Source organism: Strigops habroptila, chromosome 2, assembly GCF_004027225.2.
Source record: "Strigops habroptila isolate Jane chromosome 2, bStrHab1.2.pri, whole genome shotgun sequence".
Taxonomy (NCBI): Eukaryota; Metazoa; Chordata; class Aves; order Psittaciformes; family Psittacidae; genus Strigops; species Strigops habroptila.
In genome coordinates, this window is record NC_044278.2 from 60,314,846 (window position 1) to 60,332,979 (window position 18,134).

Here is an 18,134-nt window from a genome sequence, read left to right on the forward strand (position 1 = left end):
AAATTACTGCAGTATTATTATTTTTGTAATAACATCAGATAACAACAGTATTTACAACATGATTACATTATATAACAACACAGTAACCTATATGATAAAATAGATATGATGTAACTACATATCATCTGCTTCTTCTATGGCACTTTTCACCTAGAGATGATCAACATGCCTCACAAATAAGAGCAGTATTAGTATTGCTATTACAATTACTATTACCATTAGCCAACAAGAAATATGCATGTCTGCACAGTGCAGATGAACCCAATCAATGTATGTGTAATCAATGTATGTGTACAGAACAGAAATTTCTATAAATATTCATCCAAAATATTATTTCAATAGCACATTACATATCAACAAAATTAAAGATACTTTTATAAGGGGTGAGGAGAAATTATTTTCTACCAGTTTATTCACTCAATACAGATGACTCTGGAGAAAAGGACAATGACCATGAAACTAGCATTAATCTTCATGTATGATTGATCATTTAATTGTAGTAGTCTTTCATGAAGCTAAATAATTGCTAAATAGTTGGTACAGAATTGTACTCAAGATTTACAGGGTAAAAACCCATCACATTTTAGACATCACACAACAGCCCAGGATATAATTATCAGTTCATCATTAGTATTGTTAAACATATCACGTAGACACTGGAAATAAATCCCCAAATACCAAAACCTCAAGCAGCATCCTAATTGAAACATAACAACCTTCATATTCAGGTTATTGAGTAATTTAAAATTAGTATCTTTAGCTGCAACTCCTGTTCTGCATTTAAAATAGAAGCATGATCCAATGTTTTGGGGCAAACTATTACACTGCTGTGAAGAAAAACTGTCAAGATAATAAAACATGGGAAGCAACAGAGGGGAGAACTCCAGCAGTGGTATTGCTAGACTATGTTATTAATTTTGGATTAGGTGTGAGTGATAGGTTTAACATTTACACTAGAGATGAGAGTGGAAGGGTTCCATCCAACTCTTCTTTATCAAAAAATGCCCCCCTTTATGACCTCTCTGAAGAGCAATATGTGAACAATTTATAGCTAAACTGTATGATGCTGCTAAACCTCTGGCACATAACAAAGGTTGTTGGCAATGATAAGTTGCAACACGCAGTAGAGAAATCTTTCTTGTCCAGACTTTCCCAGCATTTAAAAAAAAAAAAAAAAAAGAGAAAGATTAAAAAACTTCAGAGAAGTGGGCAATACGTTTAAGAGCAGAGCAAGTGAATACCTTGATCAGCCAAAATCTTGCCCAGAATGCAGTTGGTAACCATCTGCCTTAGTACTATTTGTCTGTGGCTCTGGCTGTGCCTGACCTACATGTGACACTTCTGAGCAGATGTGCTTCAGGATCCAACAGATGAGAGAATGTCGGCCCCTGCCAAGAGGACTCCACACATATTGGGAGGGATGAATACCAATAAACCAGGATCAGATGGGATGCACTGTATGGCTTTTTCAGAGTTGAGAAACAGTTGAATTGTTTATCTATTAAATGAAATTATAAAGGATTTAATAGTAATATGAATTTGTTTTAATCAGTAACATAGTGTTTGTGTCCACCCAAACATTTTGGGGGCATTAGAGAGTGAAACACAGGTTTGATGCCTGGAAATTGAGATCCACCAAACTGACATTAATTCCATCCTATTACCTCCCACTTACCTTCTATTCATACCTCATTTAACTTGTATGAGGGAGTGACTGAGGTATAATATCAGAGTTCACAGGCTCAGAGTATATATTTAAGATATTTCAGGAGGTGGATAAGGGAGGGGGAGGAGAATACTTGAAAGGATTAAACACAGATGAGTTGAATTCATGTATGTTGGGTGGGCAGCTCTGAACATATATGGCACCTGCACAACAGCCAAGACAGGAGAAGTGATGTGCTGTTAACAAGCGTCACATAGAAATGGAGATAGCCGTGTGCTCGGCTAGTATTTCGTATCTGTCTGATACAAAGCAGCCTGTAACTCTCCACTTAAATTGCGGGAAATGGTATTTTGTGGTAGGCACTTGTCATTTGGAAGAGGTGTTTCATTTGGTTGGCCAAGAAGGGTTGATCGGGAGGTGTTTTCAAGGAAGAGGTTATCTGGTTTAAGAACAACAGTAAGGGGTATGTATGGGACTGAAACTTCAATTTCACTGTCTTTCCGATACTAGCTTTACAGTTCAACAAAGTTCTTAATGTAGTAGGGTTTTTAACTGCCAGAATATATTTTAATGAAGCTTCATCTAAGGATCTTTTTAAAACTGTACAATGCCTCATTAAAAATACTCTGTATAGGGACTTCTTTATACGCAGAATAAAAATAGTTTTCTCATCTAATCTCCTGGTGTCCTACATCATCAGTGAATATATCATAGACAATTCATAAGCATTTGTGTGAGCTGGATACATGATGCAGTTAACTACATGATTTTAAATAGGAATGCCAGAATTTTTCTTAAAGAAGTGGGCAAAAAACCAGAAGTAAAATTGATGAAAAAATGGAATACATTTGATTTAATAAGCTTGCATGCATCTTTTCAAAGATAGCTGAATAAATTTAGAACTGAGGGATTTGTCTCTTTTGTATTATTACAATTATTAATACCAATAGTATTAATTTAGCTCAATGTTATTTTAATCCCAAAACGTTTTCAGAAGCAGAGATAAGTCTTTGATGTCCTTCAATGTACATGAAAGCTGTACATTTAGAAATAACATGTGTTTCCTAGTACTGACTTCCCCGCTGCATTAATATGCTTTCACAGATCCTTTCATTTCCTACTCCCAGTTCAGTAGTTCAGTTCTGCACCTATTGCAGAATTTACCGAGAGCCACAAATCTAAATGTTGTGATCCAAATGGTGACCACTTCAGTAAATTATGTTACGTTATAGTAAGCTGAATTAGGACTCTTTCCTTTCATCATACAGTTTCCAGGGCCACCAGGTTTGGGTGTGCTTCCATAGTCTGTCCCCAGTGATGTACAGGAACTGAGGAGTGACGTTGCTCTTCATGCATATATGTTCAAAGAGCAGAAAAGAGATTTTAAATCATGCTGTTGGGATCACACACTTTTGATGTCTCTGAGTGCTGGCTGGTTGTGTGGTTCTGGTTTATCCTTTTTATTAATGGATGATTAATATGCAGCTAAACTTGAGTAACATCACTTGTACCTGCTCCCAGTGGGTCAAGTGGCTATCTCCCAGAGGATTAGTTCATGTAATGGGATAAAGCCAGGCTTGCTAGAGATAAGCCTGAGGCAGCACACCAATGTTTGAGTGATGGCGTGCTAGTGAGGTCCTTCGGTCTGCCATCTCAGTGGAGGTAGGGGATGGAGAGCCATGTGGCAGCAAAGAAACAAGGGCTATTGATGTGTTAGAAACCACAGAAGTGTGTGAGAATGGTCACGTAGGACTCAGGGCTTCTTCCCAAAAAAAGAGGCAGGATCAATAGCCCAACTGAAGTGCATCTACACCAATGCATGCAGCATGGGCAACAAACATGAGGAGCTGGAAGCCATTGTGCAGTGGGAAAACTATGATATAGTTGTCATCACAGAAACAAGGTGGGATAACTCACACAGCTGGAGTGCTGCAACGGATGGCTATAAACTCTTCAGAAGGGACAGGCAAGAAAAGAGAGGCTCTGGGGAAGCCATTTATTTTAGGGACTGTTTTGACTGCCTAGAGACAATAGGGTTGAGTAGTTTATGGATATGAACCAGGGGGAAGGCCAACAAGACAGACATCATGGTGCGAATCTGTTACAGACCACTCAACTAGGATGAAGAGGCAGATGAAATATTCTATAAGCAGCTGGGAGAAGTCTCACAATCACTAATCCTTGTTCTCATGGGGGACTTCAACTTACCAGATGTCTGCTAGAAGTACAATACAGCAGAGAGGAAACAATCCAGGAGGTTCCTGGAGTGCGTGTAAGATAACTTCCTGACACAGCTGGTGAGGGAGCCAGCTTATAGGAGGTGTCCCACTGGACCTGTTGTTTGTGAACAGAGAAGCACTAGTGGGCGATGTGATGGCTGGAGGCCATCTTGGGCATAGAGATCACAAAATGGTGGAGTTTTTGATTCTTGGATACGAGAGTGTCAGTAGAACTGTTACCCTGGGCTTCCAGAGGGAAGGCTTTGGCCTGTTGAGGATCCTGGTTGACAGAGTCCCTTGGGAAGCAGTCCTGAAGGGCAAAGGAGTCCAGGATGGCTGGACATTCTTCAAGAAGAAAATCTCAAAGGCACAGGAGCAGGCTGCTGCTGTTGCTGAAAGATGAGCCGGTGGGGAAGACCGGCCTGGCTGAACAGAGAGCTTTGGCTGGAACTCGGGGAAAAAGAAGAGAGTTTATGACCTTTGGAAGAAGGGGCAGGCCCCTCAGGAGTGCTACAAGGATGCTGTGAGGTTGTGCAGGAAGAAAATTACAAGAGTCAAAGCCCAAGTAGAACTTAATCAGGATGCTGCTATAAAAGACAATCAAGAATGTGTACATTATCAACAAAAGAAGGGCCAAGGAGAATCTCCATCATTTATTGGATGTGGGGACACACATAAAGACAAACGCTGAGGAAAAGGCTGATGTACTTAATGCCCATGTTGCCTCAGTCTTTAATAGTCAGACCAGTTGTTCTCAGGGTACCCAGCCCCCTGAGAAGGAAGACAGGGACAGGGAACAGAATGAAGTCCGCATAATCCAGAGGGAAATGGTCAGTGACCTGCTACACCACTTAGACACACACACAGGTATCTGGGGCCAGGTGGGATCCACCCAAGGGTACTGAGGGAGCTGGTGGAAGTGCTTGCCAAGCCACTTCCCATCATTAGTCAGCAGTCCCTGGCTGACCAAGGAGGCCCCAGCTGACTGGAGGTTAGCAAATGTGATGCCCATCTACCAGAAGGGCTGAAAGGAGGATCCAGGGAACTCCAGATGTGTCAGTCTTATCTTGGTGCTGAGCAGCAGATCATCTTGAGTGCCATCATGTGGCACCATCGAGCGGCACCAGGTGGTCAGGCCTGGGTTTATGAAAGGCAGGTCCCGCTTGACTAACCTGACCTTCTATAACAAGGTGACCTGCTTAGTAGATGATGGAAAGGCTGTGGATGCTGTCTACCTAGACTTTAGTAAAGTCTTTGACACTGTTTACCACAGCATTCTCCTGGAGAAACTGGCTGCTCATGGCTTCAATGGGCATACTATTTGCTGGGCAAAAATCTGGCTGGATGGCTGAGCCCAAAGAGTGGGTGGTAAATGCAGTTGGTGGCCAGTCACAAGTGGTGTTCCCCAGGGCTCAATACCAGGGCCAGTTCTGTTTAATATCTTTATCGGCTATCTGGACAAGTGGATCGAGTGCACCCTCAGTAAGTTTGCAGAAGATAGTAAGTTAGGTGGGAGTACTGATCTGCTTGAGGGTAGGAAGGCTCTGTAGAGGGATCTGGAGAGGCCGGATCGATGGGCTGTGGCTAATGGTATGAGGTTCAACAAGGCCAAGTGCTGAGTACTGCACTTGAGCCACAACAACCCCATGCAATGCTCCAGGCTTGAGGAAGAGTGGCTGAAAAGCTGCCCAGCAGAAAAGGATGTGGGGGTGCTGATTGATGGCTGCTGAACATGATCCAGCTTGTGCCCAGGCAGCCAAGAAGGCTAACAGCATCCTGGCCTGTACCAGCAATAGTGTGGCCAGCAGGGCCAGGGCAGTGATCATCCCCCTGCACTGGGCACTGGTGAGGCTGCACAAGTGATCAGTTCTGGGCCCTCACTACAAGAAAGACATTGAGGTGCTGGAGCGGGTCCAGATAAGGGCAACGCAGCTGGTGAAGGGTCTGGAGCACAAGTCCTGTGAGGAACAGCTGAGGGACCTGGGGTTGTTTAGTCTGGAGAAATGGAGGCTCAGGGGGGACCTTATCACTCTCTACAACTCTCCATCTACAATAAGCAGGTTGTTGCGAGGTGGGCATCAGTCTCTTCTCTCAACTAACAAATGATAAGACAAGAGGAAATGGCCTCAAGTTGTACCAGGGGAGGTTTAGATTGGATATTAGGAAAATATTCTTCACTGAAAGGGTTGTCAAGCACTGAAACAGGCTGCCCAGGGAAGTGGTTGAGTCACCATCCTATGAGGTATTTAAAAGATGTGTAGATGTGTTGGTTAGGGACACAGTTTAGTGACGGGCTTGGCAGTGCTAGGTTAATGGTTGGACTTAATGATCTTAAAGGTCTTTTCCAACCTAAATGATTCTATGATTCTAAAAGTTGAGGTGGGAGGAATTGCCATGTTTCATTCAAAATTCCCAGGCACCTTGCAGCTGAGAAAGGACCTCCCAGCAATATTTTAATCCTGCATTTTTCATGAAAGCTACAAGGTCTTCTAGTTAACTTGATATTTAAAGAAAGCAGCAGCAATTTGTAGAACCTGGTAATAAAAATACATAAAAATGACAGTCTTTCAGACAGAGCAAGGAAAAACTGTAATGCTTTCTTCTGCACTAATGACTTGAGAGGTGTAGCTAGACTTTCAGAAATAAGGCTACGTAAATTACTTTTTTGTGTGGTTTTTATCGGCAAGATCTTCTTGTAGGTTTTCATTATAGAACTTAAGCTTCAAGATTTCCTTAAAAATCACAAAACAATAAAGAAATAACCTTTTCTTTTCTGTAAAATTTTTTTAGTAGGCTAACTCTTCTGTCTGGAGTAATATTCAGAGAGAAAGCAGAGTCTTACCCCAACAGAAAGTTTTCTACAGAAATCCAGCAACCACTGTCAAACTGTCTGAATGATCTCAGCAAAGTGGACTGCCCTTGATATTTCATGGAATTAGTGCCAGACACTAATTCTTGATCCGTCTGATCCAGAGGGTGCAATTCACCCCACGTAAATGTAGGCATCTGCAAAGGAGGTGTCTCCATCAGAGCTATCCTCCTAGTGACTTTTTTCATATCAGCTGAGAGAAATGAGCCCTTCTCCCTTGTGATTCATCTTGTCCTAGGGTAATCATCCAAACCAGATCAGATGACTCATGAACTAGAAATGCATATTTCTATCCATTAGTCTAGGAAGGGTACCTTAGTCTAGCTCAAGTGGAGACATCTACCTGGCAGATGCCTCAGGTTAGGTGAAATGAATGCTATCAGGTGTCTCTTCAGTGTTTCTATGTCCTTGGTAGAGTAGACAGGAATAATTTGTCATAAAAGAGGAAGTTTGCATTCAAAACAGGATCTTCCCAAGTAATAGTTTGCTATAGGGCACGATCCCTTTCTTTCTGGAATGAAGAACTGAAATAGGGCAGCTTCTCCGGCAGTGAGAAAACATAAAAGGCAGAAGTGGTCTCAGTAAAAATTTAGGGATGCAGTGAAATTGGACCCTGCTGCTCTAACAAAGGGTTTATCTTCCAGGAAGAAATGAAAGGAAACCACTGCAACACCATTCAGAACAAAGACCCTCCATACCCCTCTCAGCACTCTGCTTATTTTGGGGGTGGTGTGGGGAGTGTGGTGTTGTCAGGGTTTTGTGTTACCTGAGTGAGCATGAGGAAAAGAAACAACAAGAAGACATTTAAAACTGATTGATAAATTCCAGGTGTGCCTTTGAAGAATACTGAACTACTGTGTTTCCTTTTGTTTACAGTATATATCCTACTCTAAAATAGATCTGATGGGGAAAACAGAGCCTACGTCTGTATTTATTGGGTTTCTGGAAATGTGCCTGTATTTATTACTGACATCTGCTGTTGGTGACATATCTTGAGTACAATCCAAAAGTCCTGAATAACACTTGGCTTTCTTTATAACGGTAAAAAAAAAATGCCTTTGTAGGTTCACTGCAATTAGCAGAAAGATTGTATTTTGTTCTGCATGCCCTTTACTAGCAGTAATCCAATATTGAATTGCCTCAGAGGGTCTCAGCAATAACTAGGTCAAACTCTCTCATAACTCTTTCCGCCTGACCTGGAAAATTGACACTGCCATAGGAGTGCACAGAATATATGTATACTGTCGAAACACTGTGTGTATTTCAATCTCTCACTCAGCTCTCCATTCATTCACCTTCCTTTTATGATTTATTTGAAGTTTGTCCATATCTCAATTTGTTTCCAACCTATTTAGCCTCTAGATAAAGACCACTTAGCTGCTAGCAGAAGCAAAATTCATCTTCACGCAGCGTTTGAGCATGTTCTAATTAAGTCAGTTAAAGTAGCTATCTGCAATTCAGCATGTCTGAACAGCTCTCCATTCATCAGTGATCTCCTGTAAACATTTAGGACATCTTGACCTTGACTAGTTGCAAGTGTAGAAAATGCAACACAACTGAGATTGACAGGATGCTTCTTGGCAGTAGGGTGTCAGTGTTTTAAGCTGCTACTCTGAATTATTCCCGGTCATGAGTGCAAAGAGGCAAGAGGAACAGTGGCAACTCACAAAGACCATGCTGATGTTCCATGGCAGGAACAGGGCAACCAGAGGAGGGAAACTCTTGCTAGGGTCAGAGACATGATGTGTATGTTGTAGGGTCTCCATCTAATACTCACACAGGAAACTAAATACACAGGAAACTAGGTAAACCATATTTTTCTACTGTGTGAATGAAACATTCTCACTTGATCTTGCAGATATCCACTATTTTAAAAGTAGGCGCAAATTCAACTGACATAATCTTGCCCCACCTACGCCTGTTTTGTTTAGGTTTTTTTTCTTTTTATCTGACTCTCAGAAGCTGGTGTACATACCATGAAGATTTCTTCATTATCACAGTTTGAATGTTTCACTAATTCTACCTACAACAGCCATAAATACATTCCATTTTGGAAAGTCCATACATAAAGTTAACATTTTAGTAAACATTACTATCATGTCTTTTGAACCAGCATAACAAGTTGTGCTGAAAAATGGGTGGTTTGCATGCATGAAAGCATGACAGAGAAGAAGTATTGCTCCTCGTGTTCCCATGTTTTGCCAGAAGTCCAGAGATTAAAACGATCCCTAGAATATGTGAAATCCAGTTCTTATTCCTGTCATGACCAGAGTAGATCTAAACCTTTGATTCTTACCTTCCCAGAGTGCCTAAACACCAGGCTGTGTAATATAAGGATGCTCCTGTCAATGCCCCTCCTCTTAATACCTAAAAGGTTATAGGGGTAGGAACTGCTGCCCTGGTATTACAAGTCCCAGATGAGTGCCCTGACCTCTGCTCCATCCATCTTTCTCTCCTTGTCTGCCTCTTGCTCGATTTATATTTTAACCACTGAGCCTTTGTATAAAACAAGCTCTACATTCTTTACTTCCTTCCCTGAGTTTTTAATGCTGTCTATACTTTTCACTTCATTTCATGTGGGATTAAAATGCCTGAAATAGATTTGGTATGTTTTCCTTCAGCCTGAAGTGATAATTGCTATCCTTTGCTTCTACAAAAGAAATTTTCAAAAGTTTTAATTTTGGCTCAAGTTTCATAGCTGCTGTTTTAAAATTTTTCAGTTTGAGAGATGAACTGAAGAATCTTTTTTTTTAAGAAATCCTAATTTCTCTTTGTTCTGTTCATTATACTATCTGCTGTCAATTGCCTTGAGGTTTGGTTAGGTTTCAGACACTGCATGTCCTTGCCAGTGGAGAATAAGCTTAATAATTTAACAGCATTTTCAGTGTTCAAAGCCAAAAGCATTCGAGCTGTTAAGCCTGCTAGTTGTAGTTGCATGAAGTCCTACTACACAGTATAAAATGCTCATAATTTTCAGTCTATTAAAGGAGTCTCTTTGCATTCTGCTCCTATTCCCTGATGTTAAAGAAAAAAAAAAAGTGCTAATTAAGCAAAATGAGTTCAGCTCCAGTTTTATTCAAGGAATTTTGCTTGTATTTTTCAAAACTACCACAGACAAAAACTTGGAGGTGAGGTAAACTAAGATAAATTTTCAAGGAATGGATAGAGATATAATTAGGAGCTTATTATGACCTAGATATTTTTGGCATTCTTATATAGATAGCAGATAGGTTGCCTCTATATAATGCCTCTAGCAAAAGAGAGTTGAAGATAGGTGGATTTTATAATCCTATCCTTACTCCACTCCATGAAAGCTAAGGATCACAGCGAACAAAACATATTTTTCATGCAGAGAAATCACAGTAAGATACTTCCTCTAGCAGCATGCTTTCCCTCTCTTCAATTGGCTAAGGATACATCTCCCCCTGAAGGGATGAAGTTAGGAAACAACGGGGATCCAGAGAGAGGTAGCAGCTTCAGACTCTTCTACAAAGGAGTCCTGATGAACATCCTGTGCTTTGCCTATTTTTATCTCCATTGTGCTCAAAAATTTCGTAAAAGCCCCTATTAAACTTCAGTATAAGAGCAGCTATAGGCAGGAAATGAAGGTTTGATGACATTAGGCTGAAGTTATGACCACCCTTGTGAGGTGTGCTGACTTGGATTGAAAAGTGAGCCTCATCTGCATTCATAAAATAAGCACACATACATATGAAGTCAATAAAACCCCTCACTGACAACTATTTGCAGAGGTATTCTTTTTAACAGAAAAAAGTGACATGATTGTGCTTTTGATCTCACTGACAAGTAAAGCTTTTGATAACATCTCCTAAATCAGCAAGAAAAACAGAAGATGAAGGCCTGGATGAGGAAGACGTGGTTCTACCTAGAAGCCTGTCACTGGTGACAGTGGTATTCTCTGCTGCCTGGATGGCTGTGACCACATTCAGGGCATGGCCAACTGGCTACTAGGGAACTGATGTCTCCTGGCAGACTTATCAGGGTCTCCTGTCATCCGAGAAGCCCTGGGGTCCTCCAGCATCTACAGCTGCTGCTCCAAAAGAGTGCAGCTCTTCAGCAGCCCTGTGTGGTATCTCCCAGCTGCACATTTTCTATCCATCCACATGCTTCCAAAAGTATTAAACACCTGTATTTGGTAATAGACTTCTAGAGAGGCCTAGACTGCCACTGACTGCAATGCTACCTGTATGTAGCCCACCGCCTACATGGAGACTCCAGAATGGAAGGGTCCTCACCAAGAGTCCAAACCTATACCGATCCAAAGCAATTTTGATGAAGCTAACAAAAAACATAATAAAAAAGCTAAAAAATAGAAAAATATGTTAAGGAAGCTACTACTGATTGTAAGTTAAAGGGAATCCCATTTGACAACTAAATCCTATTAAAGTAAGCATTTGTGGATTACAAACAGCACGGCTGATAATGAAATGGGTATGTAGAAAATGTTCTGTAGGCCAAAACCAAGTGAACACAGAACAAATCTTAACACAGGATGAGTGTTGAGGCTTATTAACAGTTCAGTTCAGTTCATTTCACTCATTGTGCTGGCTGGTACTACACATGTTCATAATAACACGGCAGACAAAGCAGCTAGTCCTAGTATATGCCTTATTTGCTTCGCAATGGTAGGAGCCTGACCATTAGTCACTAAATGAGGGATTCATCAAACCCACATATTGCAGACATCCGCATGTGATCTGGTCACCCTATGTTATAAACCAGCATGTCCAGGACACAAGTCCCCTCACTGGTTTTAGATATTCCCCTCAGGGTGGGAACAAAGAGTCCCTACAAGTGCCTGTTCCCCTCTAGCAGCTATACTGGGTGGCCTGCTGAAATGAGCAGAAGTGTCCTACCCAGAAATGTGAGCTATGCAACTTGCTGCCCTCTTACAAACACTGTATCCAACAGGTCTGTAAAAATGCAGCTGGAGGATTCAACCTTTACACTAAAAAGGGGGATCTCACAAAACGTTGAGGTTATTGCCTGTGTATTTTGGGGTCCTGGCTCTCAAGAGCCGCCTTTGCTAGGCAAGCAGATCTGCTAAGGTGTTCACTGTTCATTGATCCAATAAGTTCAGGCCATGAGCACACAGCTGTGGTTTGGTGTGGTACCATGACCATCACGTTTCACATTGCCAGGCAGGCGAGCAGTGAGAGGTGCAGTGCCATAAAGCACTGGCTGTCCTGTGCTGAGGACCTGAACTTGTGCCACCACCCAGGGCTGGGTGGTGCAGCGTGGATACACTAGTTTGCTTGGTGGTACAAGCTTTGCAGACACCATCAGTCACAAACTATGTCCCAGTACTGATTAAAACCCAAATGCCACCTCCAAGCCATCAGAAAAAAAAAAGCAAACCCAAACCCCAGCTGCCTGACATTTTTACAACAGCCCCACTTAAGACTGCAGCAGTAGACAAAAGGCAGGCTCAGCAACTGGTATTAAAGGAAAGGGACACTTGCAATGCTGTGGGAAAGGAAGAGAGATGGGATGTCTCATTGTGAAAGTGCTCTGCTATGACAGTGCACAGCTATTTCACTGAGACAGCCACAGCCATCAGATGCTGGGGAGGAGGAGTTACACTCAGTGCAAGGGAAGTTACTTAGCTCACTAGAAGATATTAGTTATATTATTTTCTCACTCTGTAGGCACGGAAAGCAATGTTATGGGAGAAATTCATTCTTGCAGATTATCTACTTTCTAAACCAACAGAGATTCAACAAAGACTGAAATAAATCCATAATGTGTGTTCTATCTATCTGTGTTCCAAATCGATATTAGAGATGGGCTACCAGCGTGAAAAGCCAGAGATCCAGGCCAGAGATGCATACAGTATTACAGGGATGGAGAGAAATCTATATGCTCAGTGTATTTATCTACATTCTAAGCCAATATTAAAGCTAGTTTGCTCATGTGAAAAATAAGTGCTACATAGTTTGGAGGGGGAGAACGCATCAATTTAGCACACGTACTGTGGCGACGCGTGCTAAATAACAAAGACCGCCTTCATGCCATGCCTATCTAGTGCATCTGTATTGTGCAGAGAAATTCTACAGTCCCCCAAAACACTCAAGCTAAGCAGTCTTTTTTGAAAGAAGGATATTTATGCTTTCTGTTAATTTTCTTCCAAGCTTCATCAGGAGCTGCTCAAAGTTACTCTCTCAGTGCTCTCTCTCCACCTTGGTGTTTTCTACAGCACTCATCACAGTAGTGGGTGGCCTCACTAAGCTTGAGGAGACCAGCGCTGATATGTCTCCACAGGGACAAGTCCTTCCCTCCGTTGCTTCCTTTCTTCCCCCATGACCAGCCGTGCCTTCCTCTCTCCACACTTCACTGCTTGCCCCGCTTTTGCTCCATTTTACTGGTAACTGTTGAGCTTCACAGTTCTGCAGCTCATGAAAAGGAGAAGCAGGTGAAGTCTGATCCACTGCATCTGACTCTCTGGGATTTGGTTGTTTAACAGCAATACCTGCTTCTTTTGCCAGCAGTCAAGGCAGCACAGCTGGCACAGAGCAGGCATAAGGAAAAAAAGTCTTCTCACACAAGGCTTGCCCGTCCCCATGTTTCCCTATCTCTGACCCTTGCACCTCTCACACACATGCTGTTTTATTGTCTGCTCACACAAAGGCTGCCCCCTGTGAGCCCTACCCTGTTGCTCTCTTTTATCCCTCCCCTGCCTTTGCAGGCGTTTCTTTCCTTGTAGCTTATCAACACCATGAGGGGCCGGCTGAGCTAAGCCCTTACTTCTTCTTGTGGCTGTGGTCTGACCCCCATCAACACCTGTCTCTTTCATAAATTAATCCAAAATCAATCAATAGCCCAATGAAATAAGCCATGTCCCTTGCTTTGCACACACATTTATCTTGCTCTGATTAATATCCCAACAATGAGTCACCAGCTGTTTAGCCTAATTTGGGGAACTCTACAATGGACCAGCCTGTTCTGGAGCTCACCGTTCATTTTCCATGTCAACAAAAGAGCTGTTTCTTTAGAAAAGGAAAATGCCCCAGTGTTCTCCCAACTCAACATATCCAGGTGCTGATGAGTAATTATCCCCAAAAAAGGCCCCTCCTTATCAAAATAATGTTTAAGATGACCATTTGAGGGCTGCTTACAAGAGTACCTCGCAATCTTGTGCAGTATCAGTGAAGTGCAGCAAAGCTTTAAGGGAAAGGCTTATTCAGGCAACCCTGTGAACACTGTGTGTAAATTTTGTTGGATATCTGACCTGGGCTTCATCCTGAACTTCAACTTGATCAAACTGGCTAAAGGTTCTCCTAGGGATCTCCCCTTTTTGCCTCTAAAAAAGTTCCTCTCCATATATGCAAATGAAGGTAATCAAACCCTACTGTCTGTGTGGCTCTTCTAAATCCTTTTTACAATGAATTTCTTCCCGAGAGGACTGTCAGATTTGCTGGCTGGTAATGCTGCAGCTGTGAAGAAAGAAAAACTGATTTCAAAATTCTGGGAGAACAGACTCTGTGTTTTTATAAGTCCGGGGAGATACAGTGATTTTTGTCAAGAGCTGTACGTAGCAGGCATGTTTTCTGCCACAGGCACTGCAGGTAATGACAGACAGAAACGTGGGTTTGCAAAGTGCCAGTGTATTACACTATTGGAATGTGGTGGTTAAGAAAACATGCACTGTTTACATGTGGGCACCATTTTTTTGTTCCAAGTATGTTTTCTGGTATCTGCCTTATATGACCATATATTTTCAAAGCAGCTCATACTTAGTTTCTTTTAGAAAGCATAAAATGGCTTCATGCACTGGACTGAGATCTGAGCTCCTGGAGAGCAATTTCATGTCAGGTTCTCATCCTTGATGCCTCTGTGGCTTTGGGTGCAACTGATCCTACAAGGTGCTCAGCATTGTGCAAGATCCAGGTCCCAGTCCACTGAAGCTCTTAAATATATGATTAATTTTTAGTCCCTTTGACTTCAGTGACTAAACTGCTTAGCTAGATTCACCCCTAGGTACTTAATCTTTCTACTTGATTTCAACATTAGCAAAATGAGGATAATTCTTTCTTTAATACAGAGGGCTACAGTGAGCATTAATTAGTTAATATACGTGGAGTGCTTTGGAGATATAAAGGCTATCTAGATGTTAATTTATGCAGATAGTGGAAGAAGTAGAGAGAAATAATTGCTGTCTCTCACCTGTGCAGGGTTTCAGAACAGCGTTCATTCCCTCCCTCCGCTGAAGAACAGAAACTAAGCGCTGAGACGAGCCCACGCTTAGGAGACACTCAGAGCACGCTTATCAGATTTAACACACTTTTCCATTTAAGGGAATGCAATCAGCTCTGTATTTGCATTTCCCTTGCAAATGAGCTTCACTGGCTCCTTACAGTTGGCTTTGCACTAGCTGCTTCTCATGTCTCAGTGCCGTGGTAGCAAACTGCCTCAGCGCTGTAGCATGCTTTCATCTACCGTGTATCTTTATCTAATTATGAACCTGGCAAGGAGACTCCAGCACTGGTGATTGGCAGATTCTCACCCTGTTTTCAGATGCTGAATTTGGGCCATGTGAGATCTTGTTTTGGCCAAGTGCTTATCTTGGATCTATAGATAAATAAATAAAGCACATTAAAGGACTACTTTATCTCACTTCATTTTAAGTTGTTCATGCAAGGCTTGTGTTCTAACAAGTATGGTAAAGTGGCTGCAGTGAAGATGCCCTTGCCGTTGGCTCAGGAAGCGTGTGAATAATATCATTATCTCTCCAAAATTGGAAAGCCATGGCAGCCCATAGATCCCTTTCCCACCTGACAGAAGTAATAAAACACTGTAAACTATAGAGCCAGGCCTCTCATCAGCTGGAGAAAAGATGAATAGCAGAGTCTCTGGAGTTCCCCTCATGTTGTGCTCAGGATTTCTGCTTGGCTTTTCATGCCCACCCTCTCTGGATGCACTGAGAGTCTGGTTGTTCTACCACTGAGAAACTATTTCCCACTGAAAATGCAGAGTGAATATAAATGCAAGGCTTTATACTGAACTCTTCACCTGCCTGTGGACCTAAGGAAACTCAGAAGAGACCAAACAGGGCTAAATAAAGAATAAGATAAATAAGACTCTGGGTAAATCCCTTGGAGATCAGAATCTCGAGACAGTTTGTAATCCTGGCTGATGTAAACCTGAAAGTACCTGCTGCTTCTCGGATAGGAAATGGCTTGAGGTGTGAGGCTGAAGGCCCGGGTTTGCCCCATTCATCCAGTGGGATTGTATCACTGGGCAGGGTTAGAGCAGCGATGGGTGCAGAGAGGCACCTTGGGGAAGCCCAGAGGTACCACAGGCACCATGGGGGTCTGGCTGGGGGGTACAGGCTACAGTGAGCCCCTCATACATCTCTGGGAAACGTGACAGCTCTGCTGAGTTGTGTAAATGATTGTAAAATTCACCTTAAATAAAGCTGCTACTGCCTGGAAAATGTTGCTGATATGTCAGACAATCGTGTATAAAAAAATCTCAATGACAACCATGTGTACCCATACACTCTGATTTACATTTTCTCTTTCCCTAATGAAACACCATCAAGTTTTATTGCTAGTGAGCCTGTTGATACTGGAAAACAAACACTCTGGATGAAAATGAAGAGAGTAAGTTTTCCTAATTTTTGTCTTCTTTGTTCACCAATGCACATTAGTTTCTGAATTAACTTTTATTCGTTCCTAAGGCAAATGCCTGCTATCCAAAATTACACCACTAATGCAGACAACGTATGAATCTTCTGACTGGTATGTTCTGACTTAATGGAAATCTGCATCTTACCAGGACAAAGGCTATCACCAGTGAGGTAACTGGCACCCAGTTCATGGAGATAACAGCCACATGTCAGGGCATGGCAGGGGGGCTGGAACTAGATGATCTTAAGGTCCTTTTCAACCCTAACCATTCTATGATTCTATGACTATTGCTTACACCAGAATTTCACCTGTGGAAGGCTCTGCTGACTGCTACCAAAATCAAGTTTACAGTTCCTGAGCATAGGACTTTGTTCATATATTTAAATGCAACAGATGGAGCTTACAACTTTAAAAACATTATGTAAAAATCCATATAGTAACATCATAGGAATCTGCCAGTTAGTGTTGGCATTACAGCAAACCCATTACACTGTTACAGAAAAACCAATCTTCCTTAAAACTTACTACTGGCTCATCAGAAGCAAAACATTTCAGAATTGATTGTCGTGGGGGTTTTTTTAACACAGGAGCTTTCAAACACTTAGTTGTGTATTTTGTTTGTGTTATGGTATAGGCTTTGCTTCAGGTTGCTGGATACAGTACAAACAGAAACAAATCAAATCAGAGGCAGTCAAATCCAAACAGAGAGAAATCAGAAATTGGAGGTGGTCTGTACCTCACAGAGTTTACAGTCTTGGCAGGCAGAGGAGAGAGAAAGAGGGAGAGGGAGTAGTGTTAGAGGGGGAATCCACATAGTAACGGAGGAGTGGTGGCACAGAGAGAAGTGACTTTGGCCAAGGTTATATGAGAAGCCTGAGCAGAGACGGGAAATTAGGCCAGAACTCCCGAGACCCTCAAACACAAGGCAATCCTTCCCACTCTGTGCATCTTCTCTCTTTTTCTCTTCCTCTCTTTTTAAGACAGGAAACACCTCGAATGAACATCTACAGTTCCTCAAACTCTTTCTATTGTTTTCCATTCCCGGATTCCGAAGCCAAGCAATCTCCTCTTTATCTGGCTCACCCTCACGTAGTTTGCCTGTGTTCGACAGGTTTATTCTCAGGCACTGTCCTGATGATAATCATCACAGTGAGCTTTCCAAAGCACAGATGAGACAGTGACAATTTACTTGGCTCAGTTTCTCTGCCTAGGCTAGTAAACAAATATTACCATTGCAGATGTGAGTAGGAACTGGGTAGTGCCCTCTTATATAGCACGCAAGTTCCCACCATGGATATTCATGCCTTTTGCAGCCTTCATTATTTCCAAAATCCAATTTAAAGGCCCATCCCTGGGACAGATGGCCTGGAAAAGCAGCTGGAAAGCTGGGTCGTGGGGGAAATGCACTGTTCCGCATGGGAGGAATACTCGCAGCTCTGCTCAACCCTGTGGTCCCTCTCTGCTTTGTGAGCCTCAGCCCCGGCACAGATGAGCAGCCAGTAGTGGAGGGAAGGAATTCAGTTGTGGTTGGCAAGCCAAGCGGTGCCCGTGTTGTGGTGCAAATGAAGGAGTGCAGCGGACCCAGCTGGGGAACCTGAAACTGGGGCCAGCTGAGTGAGGCCTGACAGGTCTAGGGCTGCACTACCACCTGATGCACAGCGGCGATACAGGAGCAAGATGTCACCCATCTCACCTTGCAGATGGCTTCTTGGCTTAGCTAAGCAGTTCAA

General features: G+C 42.4%; 1 long non-coding RNA gene across 1 annotated transcript; it reads left to right on the top strand.

Moving 5' to 3' along the window:
* The first annotated feature begins 4,684 nt into the window (after nucleotides 1-4,684).
* LOC115604423 lies at nucleotides 4,685-16,809 on the top strand. The gene is made up of 3 exons (XR_003990272.1): nucleotides 4,685-4,798; nucleotides 6,417-6,422; nucleotides 16,798-16,809. It is a non-coding gene; the product is annotated as an uncharacterized LOC115604423 (long non-coding RNA).
* The last annotated feature ends 1,325 nt before the right edge of the window (nucleotides 16,810-18,134 follow it).